Raw genomic sequence first — 12,504 nt, forward strand, 5'->3', positions numbered from 1 at the left:
TAATGTATGAAGACCCTTGTAATGGCTTGTATTTAACAACATTAAGATAATGATTATCTATAGAGCGAATAACCCATCCAGAACCTTCTTGTGTAAATTTATCAATCTTGTTTAATATATTTTGTTTTGAAATTTGTAGTGATTCAGTAATATTTTCATTATTTGTAATTGTTAAAGCTTGACTGTTAAAATAAGCAACTTTTGTTAAAAAACCAGCTGTACCACCATCTTTTATTTCAAATTTTTCAAATGTTACCTTAAGCGTTTCAACAAATTTTAAACCTTTCATTGTTGTTAATATTTCTTTAATATAATATGTAAGATACTTTCTTGTGCTCTGCATTTGTATTAATGGTGCTTTTTTGTTAATAATGCTTATTTCATATGATTTAGTGTATCCTTTGATAGCATTGTTTGTTTCTCTTATTTTAACTCTTTGTGTTGGTATTGGTTTTTTATTTTTATCTGCTAACATCTGTGTATTATTCTCATACTCTTTAACCATATCTTTTACACTCTTTCTTGGTTTTGGGACTGGTGTTAATACTTTGATTAATTCGTTTTTCTAAGTTTATAATAACCTTTAACCTTTTTTCTTTAGCAATAACTTTTAACTGTTTACAGTCATTTGTTTAATATGGATTGTGATAGTACTTTTGTACTGGTTTGGAAATTGAAGTATTATTAACTTCAACCCACGGCTTTTGATTTAATACTAACTTAATTAAATCGTCTTTAGTCAACTTTTGAAGTTCATCTCTATTCATATTAGGCATACTATATAAAATACTCATGTCTTTAAGTACTTTATGTTTTGTTTTATCTTTATTCATCTTATGCATATTATATAATATAGGTTTGTCTTTAAGTACCTTTCGATTTAAATAATTTCTATTCATATATATAATTACTATATATTTTATTTTATTTTTTTTAAACGCACTAATTTTAATTATAGAAATAAATCTATAGTTAAAACTTTTTATAAAAATAATTAAATTAATCTATTTAACTTTTGAGTGCTTTTTAAATATTTTGTAAATATTCTCTTAACTTAGCTTCAGTTTTTATTGTATTAGGTAACATACCGGGTTTTAGACCGACCTCCCATGGATTGAAACCCTTCTCGTGTACCCAGATCACTCTGTTTAATTTTTCTCTAATAATTGGGTCATCGAGAGCTTCTTTTGTATTATAATAATAGTGAAGTTCTTGTTTATGATCATTAGTTTTAAATATTAATAACCTTAAATGTTTATGATGTTCAACTAATTTTAATTGACGTTTATTTGCTTTTGTAATTAGTGTATGTATAAATGTTGGGAGATCTTTACATTTTTTATATCCTGTAGAATCAGGTGGATAATGTAATAATTTTGTTGGTAAAGAATCTATGTATATAAAAAAACTAAATTTAGAATATAAATCTTTATCAACCATTCTAAAATCCCAGCCAGCCGAAATACACTAGACTAAAAATTTCATTATTATTTTTATATTTTCTATCATATATATTATGTATATATATTTAAACACACCATAAAATTTTATAAAAACTATATTATTTTTAATTTTTTGAATTTATTATATGTTTTCTAGTTCTAAGATGTAAAGTTTTATATGCTAAACTATATGTTTTATTACATAAATCACAATGCCATGGTTTTGAGAGCATATATGATGTCCTATGTTGTTTGATTTGTTCTTTAGTATAAATTCGTGGCCTTCCTCTTATTAGGTTATCTGAACACATATATACTAATACTATATATTTTATTTTCTTTAAGGTGCGTTTAAATTATCTTTTGATTTATACAATGTTTTTTCAAAATCCTTCAAAACAACTTCTATATTAGAACTAGTTTTTTTACAACATAGAATAAAATTTCTAATCTTTTTTAATAGATTTTTAAGATTCATATATAATAGTAAATTTTTTATTTCTTTGACTCTATCCAATTTTTATAATAAGTACAGTTGATGTCTTTATCCCATTCAAGAATTTTATATACTTCACCGAATAATCTATCATCAAAAATCTTCTTTGTCTTACTATTTTTCATATCTCTAACAGGGTATTTTAATGGTATACCCCTACGGCTGGCTAAGCGTATTATATAATAGTTATACATACTAATATTCTTTTTCTGAATCAACTTATGTTTAATCATAGTACTAACAACCTTTATAAAATCATTTGTCAATGTCTCAACATATTCAAAAGTTACACACAACCTAATTTTATTATAAAACCATTTTTTCCTTGAATGAACTGATCGTTGACATTTCCAAATATCTGGTATCCATTCATTAACAATCTTATATGAATGAACAGAACCGCAATTTTTGCAAACCATTTTATTGTCATCTGAAATAATTTCTTGATTTTCGCAACATAAGTATACCTTAGCAGATCTATTAATATAATTATCACATATCTTTTTATCACAAAACTCTTCTAACTCTTTATAAATTAATTCATAACAATACATATACTAATACTATATATTTTATTTTCTTTAAGTAATTTTATATATTAAATATCCAGATATAATACCAATCACAACCATTGTACCAGATTCATATTTTTTCATATTCTTCGATCTTTTATAAAAATCATCTAACTGTGGTTCTCTGTGAAATGTTAGACCGTTGTATTGTATCGTTTTTACTTTTCTAAGCGCATCTAAAGCTTTGTTTGTAAGTTCTATATCATTATCAGCATATTGAAGTTCTTGTCTTAACTGTTGTATTTTATCATGCTGCTTGACTTCATTTTCATAGAACGCTTCTTTAGCCTTTTGTAGTTTTACTAAAGACTCGTGGTATCTTTTCATTTCCTCAACGTAACCGTTTTTATCAAGTTTATGAAATAACCAGCCTGCTAGAGAAAACCCTAATCCATTAACAACAGCACCAAAAGCTGTTCCAATTCCACTAGTAATAACACTTGTCATATATATTTATACAGATTTAAATGGATTTTCAGGGACCCATTTTTTGTCTTGAGCATATTTAACTAGCATTGTTGATGCTGTAACAGCAATAGCTAGTTTAGCAAAATCTTTGATACTGTTTGTGTCTGTTAACTTTTGACTAAATAGTTTTCTAGACGCCATAGAAAGACCTACAGCAGTTGTTGTAACAAGCACTGCATCATAAGCTTCATTCATAAATTGTTTTTTATTCATAGTATTACTCATATATAATAGGAAATATTTTATTCAAATGAGTCTAAATTATATTGTTTATTTTTTTGTATCAAAACATGTTTTTCACTAATTGTTTCTTCTTTTGCTTTATCGTTTGTTAATTTTTCCTGCCTTTTATCATTTTTTCTTGTATAATAGAGACTAGCAATAGCAGTTAATACTCCAATAGTTCCAAATAAAAATCCATAATTAATATTCCATCTATTATCTTCAACTTTCTTTTTATGTTCTAACTCAACCCTATCTCTCATTTTTTTTTCTTTAGCAGCTTTCGATATAGCAGCAAGACGTTTCCCAGCTTCGACTCTAACAGGGTCTTTCTCTTTCTTAACTGTAGTTATCTTTAGGTTTTCTTCAGACATGTTATATAATACTGTAGATTTTATTCACAGATAACTCACAGATAATCTTATAGATAACTTACAGATAACTCACAGATCTATATATTTTTTGTTATATTTACTTACCATACTATCTATAGTAGTGCAATTATCTATTATAATATCATCGATAACTTTTATGTCTGATAGAAATATCACTTCATCATAAGGTAATCCTCTTAAATATGATCTTATATCCATAAGTATTTTTTCATATGATGTATATGCAAATTTACACATTTCTAAGTTATTATTAATCTTACTCTTAACCATATAACCTTGAACTAAAGCACCTAAACCACTCAGTGTGGCTATAACTATCGGGTTTACAGTTATACTACCTGCAATACCAGCAGTCGAGACTAGAAAAATACTTCCCATGTTTAATGATAGTCTAATTTTCTTTAATTTATTATACTTCCATTTATAACAGGTATACATCTTGTGATAGTACAAATACAACTTTTTCAGCTTTTCAAATTCTTTTTCACTTAGTTTACTCGAAATATGATTAAAATCTAGAACTTGTTTCATATTATATTATAAAACATATTTAACTAATATGAATGATAATAGCGTTGATATACCGAGTAAAGTAACCATATCTGTTTGATGAGAATTATTTACTATCATTTTTGTATGTTTATGTACTAATGGTTTTTTATAAACTTCATCTAAAGTATCTAGGTGTTGTGAGGGTGTATTATCTTGATGTACTTTTGCCGGTTCTTTTTTTTTAGCTCCATAATAATTTATTTTAGAATTAATACCGAATTGCATATTTTTATTCGCTAATGTTAAAATATTATTATACCCATCAATCTTTTTATCTAATATAATCAAACGGCTGGGTATTAAAATCATACCAGGGCTTATTGCCATATTCAAAATAACATTCGTGTCTTTTATAGCTTTCCTCATGTTAGATATAAATACAGTCGTATCATTCTGTACTATAGTATCTTTTAATAATTTTCTAAAAACGTTTTGAGTTTGCAGGCTCTTAGCTCCATGATTAACTATTGACCATCTTGTATTTGCTTGAGATCCAAGAATTGTATAAACAAAGCTTTCAATGCTCTCTTGCAAAAGAATTTTTCCGATTAATGTAATACCTTCAGAATGATATGCAATGAAGCTCTTATAATCAGTAGTCGAATATTGGAAATTAACATAATACCCATCATTGTTTTTATCAAATTTTAAAATACCTTTATAAGGTATATGTTTTTTTAATTCCGTAAAGTCATATTTGTCTAATAGCGATGGGTGCTTCATAAATTTTTTTATTTGATAATACAAATGGTATTTAACAAGGCTTTGTATAATTCTACTTTTATCAAAATTTAAATGATTAAGCCCTACCCCAGATAGAAAAAGAAAACATAAGCCCCACAAATCATAGCGTAGTATGCTTCTTGTTTATAATTTAAATGATTTTTAATATTGTATCTTATACCAGTCGTGTTCTTTTTACTTTTAATTTCACTTGACCATGTGGCTGTTATAGGTGGTAAACTACTCATAAAATAATCATTCTCTGTGACATACAATCTAAAGTTACAGATATCAACATTTACCGGCCTTTGAAATGTAGGTTTTACAATAAATTTTGAGGACCATCGATGTAACATATGATCGAAATAATCCACAGAATGACCTTCGTCTCCATTAACAGCTGCTATTAGATTTGAAAACAAAGGTGTTTTAGGTGTTTCTAAATATATTTTTGGCCATGTTGGTACATTTTTTGAATCATCACCCTAATTTTATAGCATTTTCTTCTATTTGCTTGTCTGACATATAAGCTATATTATATATGAAGTTCACTATTTTATAGACGGAGATAGTAGAAAAATTGACTTACAAGAAAGTATAGTAACAACTAACTATTCATATTTATATATTAAGAAAGCTTATGTGTATTGGGAATATAAAAATGTTAAATTAAATAATACTTTAGCTGTTACAATAGGCGTAACAAAATATAATATAAATGCTGGTTACTGGACTTTTAAAATGCTTAAAACGTTTCTTGAGTCTGTTAACGTAAAGCTTGAAATGGTAGAAAAAAATGGAACTTGTAAAATAACTAATAATAATGATGAAATATTGTCTGATACTCTTATTAAAATGTTAGGTTTTAATGATACTATAAAAACTATGAAAAAGGTATCGTACAAAAGGTGTTTCTAAAGTGGATATAAACAGAGGATTAAACTATATTCAAATTTCTTCTAATATTGTAAATTCAAGTTATAATTATAACCCTGAAGGAAAAAAAGTAATATAGCTTGCTTTACCAGTAATAACAATTCAGTCGTTATTTGGTACTGTTTACGAATACAATGATATTGAATCTAAAGTTACAATTATAAAAGGAGCTTTTGACTACTATTTAATATATTAGATCAAGATGGTACTCCTGTTAATGTAGGTAGTATTCTACTTGAATGTTATCTTGAGTAAGTTAAATGGATGAAGACATTAAAATTGAGCAAAGTTTAAGAGATATTTATTATAATCACAAACAGGATATCAATCAGCAGAACGGTTTGTATCAAGCATTAGAAGAAGGTATAGATGTTAGTAGAAACAAGTTAAAGAATGGTTAATATCTCAAGATACATACACTAGATATAAACCTATTATTAGGAGACATAAATTCAGACAAACAAAGGTAAACTATCTTGGTGAACAAATACAAATGGATTTAGTTGATATGGGTTCTTATAAGTATAAAAACAATGGTTATTATTGGATATTAACAGCTATTGAAATATTAAGTAGATATGCATTTGCTATCCCTGTTTATAGGAAAGACACAAATAATATGACAAAAGCTGTTGCAAAACTATTAAGTCAATTTAAAGATAGATTTAATAATTACCCGAAATTAGCTCAATTTGATGATGGTAAAGAATTTTATAATGTAGGTGTAAAATCATTATTAGAGAAACATGAAATTAAGTACTTTTCTACTAAAAATGATAAAAAAGCTGCGATTGTCGAAAGATTCAACAGAACGCTTAAAACATCAATGTGGAAATATTTTTACAGTAAAGGAACATATAAATGGATTGATATATTGGATGATTTAGTATATAATTATAACAATACAAAACACAGTACAATCTTGATGAAACCTAAAGATGTTAATAAAAATAATGAAGATGAAGTATGGAATACATTATACGGTCATGAAGTTGCTTATTTACCATTACCTAAGATTAAAATTGGTGATATGGTTAGAATATCAAAGTATAAATCTATATTTACGAAAGGCTATGAAGCAAATTTTACAGAAGAATTATTTAAAGTGATTAAAGTTATTAGACAAGATCCTAATTTATATGAGATAGAAGATTTAGAAGGAGAGCCTATAATTGGTAAATTTTATGAAGAGGAACTATCAGTTGTGAATAAGAAAGATGATGTTTATAGAGTTGAAAAGATATTAAAACGTAAGAAGGTTAAAGGTAAAAAGATGGTTTTAGTTAAATGGTTAGGTTATGATAATAAACATAACAGTTGGATTCCTGAAAGTGAAATACAAAATATAGAGTAATCTATATAATGGCAGAAGGAGGTTTTGATTATATTAAATTAGAAGATAAGAAGCAAGAAGATAATAACGATGATAATGAAGATAATAACGATGATAATGAAGATTGGCAAGATTTTAAATTTATTGATAAAACATCATTTACCGACGATAATGATGGTGTAACAATAAGAAAAAAGACAAATAAAAATGATACTCTTCCTGATGTTCCTATTAATTCCACTCCTGTTTATACAAATATTACTAGGCCTGACAATGAAGTTTCTTTTGCTGTTGAACAGTTCATTACAAAAAATTATAGACAAGAGTTTAAATTTAATCAATTAAAAGGTATGGCATATGATGAAGGTATGAAACTTAGATTAAATTTAGGTAAAACTAATATAAATAATATTACTTACCATTAAATAAAAATAATGAGCGAGGTGCTGAAAAATTATTTTAACACGTAATAGTAATGGTAGATTAAAATACAATAAAGCAGAAAGTGTTAAAGAAGCTGTTAAAAATTTAAAGATGAAATTAACAAATTATTAATTTACAAAGGAATTTATAAAAACTGAAGAGAGTATGCCTATGGTTGATTTAAATAATCAATATACAGATAATTTCAATCAAATAACTAATCAAGAACTTAGAGAACATATAGGGGTAATGACCCCCTCTGGAACTATTGATAAAGAACAAGCAAATCATTAGAAGCACAAATAAATCACTTTACTGAAGAGCTAAACAAAACTCAGCTTAGAATAAATGAAATAGAAAATGAAATGAAAATGGTATTGACAACAATGATGAATTAACTAATTTACTGAAAAGAGCCGAAGAATTAGAAACTATAATTAAAAGAAGAAGAGCAATTAGAAAAAGAGGATGTACGAGATAAACAGGAAGAAGACATTACTAGATTACAACGATTTAAAGAATGGGTTAAAGAAAATATCCCTGAATTATCAGCTTTAGCTATATCTGTGGCTAGTATAATTACAACTATTGTTATAGCAGCTAGAAAAGCAATCCTGCAAGGTGCTCAAGCTACTAGTAAATTTTCTAAGGCTGTAGCAAATATAGTAAAAAAATTATGGCCAGTGTTAGGACCATTATTGAATATTATCTCTCAGGCTATATCATGGGGAGCTAAAGGTCTAGCATGGGTAGCTTCTAATCTATGGATTTTAGCTATTGCTGCTGCTTTGTTAATATATGACCAGTATAAACAAAGAAGAAAATAAAATATGTTTTAATATATATATGAACAGATTACAAGAAGAGCTTTTACCTAATTTTAAAAGTTAATATGACAAAATTAAAGGTACCCGTACTTTTTATAGTATAACCTTTAATCCTAATAGTCTTAAACCTAATGAACAAATCTATATGTTAATGTGCCTAAATTAAAATCAAATAGTTGTTTAGTTCCTGGTTCGCTTAATCTATCATTTGATCTTAAAATCAGTAATACAAAAAGTCACTTTCTAAATAATCTCAGTAAGATTTTACAGCATAGACTACAAATTAAAGTGGCTGGTGAAACCCTTTACGATTGTTGTGAACATAATATTATAAGTGTATACAAAGACCTGTGGTTGCCTAAAAGTGATCGACAAGCCTTATTGAATATGGAATAGCTAACGAAAATTTAGAAAACTTATTTCTAAAGATGATAGTGCTGCAACAAGTGGAAGTTCAGAAAAAGTATCAGATAAATTAATGTATGATATTTATAGTACAAGGCAAAAATTAATATTGATATATTCTTAAAGACCATGGTTGTATTGCCTTTCAATATGAATAATAACTTTCAATACATAATAACATTACCACAAGTGATCAAATACTTATTCCTCAAAGTGGTCAAAGTATCGGTGATTATGAATTAGAAAATATTCAACTGGAATATGAAACTATTGAAAATCAAGAAATTGCAGATGAATAACAAATCTATATTCTATAGGTAGAAGCCTATTTTACAAGCATATAACCCTCTTAAAAAGGAAAAATGGGATAAATCAAGTACATTACAGAATATTAATGTCAATGTGCCTCGTAAAAATATGAAAGGTATTGTACTACTATTCACAGAAAATTCAGTTAGTGATAGTGAAAATTTTATATATCCCAATATCGATTCAGTTAAAATCACTATTGAAGGTTTACCAAATTGTATTTTCGCTCAAGGTATGGATAAAAAGTATTTTATGAAGAAGCAAAGACGGTTTTGATAAAACTAACCCAATAGATTGCTTCATGACAATTGAAAAAATTCTATAAGGATAAATTTGCATTAGTTATCGATCTACGCACCTTTCAAGAAAAATATTGCTGGTAACGGTAAAAATCATTAATACTCAAAATGGTGTTTTGCTTGAAATTAAAAAGAGCATATACAAAAGATTTAAACTGTTACATCTATGTTATTAGTGATGCTCTTGTTCAATTTGTTAATAATGATTTACAAAGTATTCAATACTAAATAACAGTAATATATAAATGAATACACCTTTTAATATGATTATTGTAGGTATGACAAATTGTGGTAAAACATTCATTCTTTTAAGAATGTTAGAAAAACTTTAATAACATTTTGATTATATTATTTTAGTATGCCATTTATCATATAATAAAACCTATCAAGAATGGAAATATATAAATGATTCTGATTTAATTAAAGTAGAATGTGACCAATATCAGGTAGATATTGTTTTAAAATATGTTAGTGATGTATATAAAGGTACAAATAGTCTTATTATACTTGATGACTGTGCGAGTTGTTTAGATGTTAAAAATAGGACATCTGAATTAGTTCGTTTAGCATTCAGTGCTCGTCATTATGGGCTTTCTACAATTGTGGTTACACAGCAATTGACAAGTATTTCTAAACCTTATCGTGAAAATATAAGTTATTTAGTTGCATTTTATAATACAAACCGCAATAATATGAAAACAATATTTGATGATTATCTTTATGGTTTTGATAAAGATGATATAGAAGAAATAACAAAAAAATTGAAAAAGAATAAATTTGCTCATCTATTTATTCAACTAATATATCCATACCAATGGAAAATTGTTATTCCATAATAAAATATGTGTTAATATATATATGCCAAGCGTAAAAGAACCAAACAATTGATGATATAATTAATGAGATTGATTCATAAATGATACTATCAAAGATGCTGTATGTGATGATAATACAAGATAAACCGAAGAGGGTTTTAATAAAAGATCAACTACTTAAACTAGCTGAAGATGGTGATTTAGACAAGTCAGTTGCTTACATTAAAAAGCTAGTCAAAAATTATTGATAAATTATACATTGAATACGAGAAAAATTACAAAAACCAATGAGTTTTTAACTGATTTAGTTATATCAAAATTTTCAGATATATTAAAAGGGTTTGATGCTATTGAAGACTCCAAAGAATTAACAAAACAGCTTAAATCAGACGACCTTTTAAAAGAGATGTATAGTTTAGTAGAAAAATATCACCTATTACCATTTTTAGGTTTCTGGTTGTATAATAATAGGTAAACATGTTTACGAACATAAAAATAATAAACCTGATATAAAATCTGAGGAATAATATAAATGAGCTTATTTTATGGGCATGATAAAACAGATATTAATTTAAATATACAAGGACCTGTAGATAAAACACATCTATCAGATAACCACTACACTAAAACTCAAGTTAATAATAAATTTAATGACTACTATACTAAAACGCAAGCTGATAATAAATATACCTTGACTTCTAATTTAAATAAATATTATACTAAAACACAAGCTGATAATAAATATGTTTTTGTTTCAAGATTAGCCAACTATTATACAAAAAATGAAACAAATGGTAAGTATGTTTTAAGTTCTAATTTAAATAAATATTACACAAAGAATGAGATTGATAGCAGAGTAAATGGTAAAGTAGTACACCATAGCAATCAATTAAATTATAAAATTTTTAATACCCAACAAGATATTATCAGAATTTATTTTACTAATGTTAAATTTATTGAATTTACACTTTTATTAATAAATCTATCTGATAACTCTAAAACAATTAAATTAGATATGATGGCAGATAAGATTAAAAAAAAATTTATCATTAAAGTAACAAATGATAATGAAAAAAAGATAGTTAATGCATTACTAAATTTATATCACGTATACTGTGTTGATGATATAGATAATAATATTTTATTAATTATTGAACCAACAAAATCTTCAGTTTCACTAGGTTATGACGAATGGAAAGAAAATGGCTGGCAGCATTTAATGGATTAACAAAATTCAAGTTTATTCACAACATCAATCCATTATATATGTCATCAATGGTTTTTCACAAAATTTTAGGGCTACTATAGAAAGATAATATTCTATCAACTAAAAATTTGTAAATGATGAAATCGAAAAATTAAAAATTTATTAAAAATAACTATCAAGCTAAAACTTAAGATGAAGAATAATCCTCATGTTTATTACATATCACATAACTGTTTTATTAATAAATAATTAATACAAAAGATTCAAAATCATGAAACAATTATTAAAACAATTTTAACAAAATTATATGACACTCATGACAGACAAATTAAAAAACATATAGAACCATATTTTGTAAAACATTGTATTATTATACATGCGCTGATGAAATGTGCTATCTACATTAAACAACCATTGTTAGACATGCACTAAGACACGCGCGCCTTGGGGTTCAAATTTGTACCTGATATTTTAATAACATGATTATTAACACTTGATTATTATACATGCGCTGATGAAATGTGCTATCTACATTAAACAACCATTGTTAAGAACATGCACTAAGACACGCGCGCCTTGAGGGTTCAAGAATTTGCTACTGATATTTTAATGTACTTGATTATTAACACTTGATTATTATACATGCGCTGATGAAATGCTATCTACATTAAACAACCATTGTTAAGAACATGCACTAAAGACACGCGCGCCTTGGGGTTCAGAATTTGCTACGATATTTTAATAACTTATGATTATTAACATTTGATTATAAAGACGGTTTTGAAGAGCATTTTTTAAGCCTCTGTTATTCTCGAATATTCTTCAAATATTCATCGAATCTACGGGGTCGTTCCGAATTTTCACTTCGTGAAAATTTTCCCCGCCGTCACTTAGAATTCTCGGGGGCTCCATCCCCTGCTCAATTTTAGCTACGCTAAAATCTGCGCTGCCGAGCCCCCTCCGAACCGATGCTTTCTTAACATTTGTTTGTAAAGACCGTTTTTAAAACATATAGATTCCATATTTTGAAAAGATGTTTTATTAACACTTGATTTCTAAAGATAGTTTTAAAGAGCATTT

The 12,504-nt window shown here is 26.7% G+C and overlaps 1 long non-coding RNA gene across 2 annotated transcripts in view; it reads right to left on the reverse strand.

The window, feature by feature from the left end:
- Positions 1-1,055: 1,055 nt before the first annotated feature.
- Positions 1,056-12,504, reverse strand: part of LOC124446512 — a 20,611-nt gene continuing 9,162 nt past the window's right edge. Inside the window, exons 2-3 of one of the 2 annotated variants that reach the window (XR_006948461.1) lie at positions 7,817-7,821; positions 1,056-1,122 (exon numbers count right to left, since the gene is read on the reverse strand). This is a non-coding gene — a long non-coding RNA (uncharacterized LOC124446512). Of the gene's footprint in view, positions 1,123-4,174; positions 4,243-7,816; positions 7,822-12,504 lie in introns of those variants that run through there. The other variant, XR_006948462.1, reaches the window with a different exon arrangement.

The sequence above is a fragment of the Xenia sp. Carnegie-2017 genome, unplaced genomic scaffold (genome assembly GCF_021976095.1).
Source record: "Xenia sp. Carnegie-2017 unplaced genomic scaffold, XeniaSp_v1 HiC_scaffold_22, whole genome shotgun sequence".
In the NCBI taxonomy this organism is placed as follows: domain Eukaryota; kingdom Metazoa; phylum Cnidaria; class Anthozoa; order Malacalcyonacea; family Xeniidae; genus Xenia; species Xenia sp. Carnegie-2017.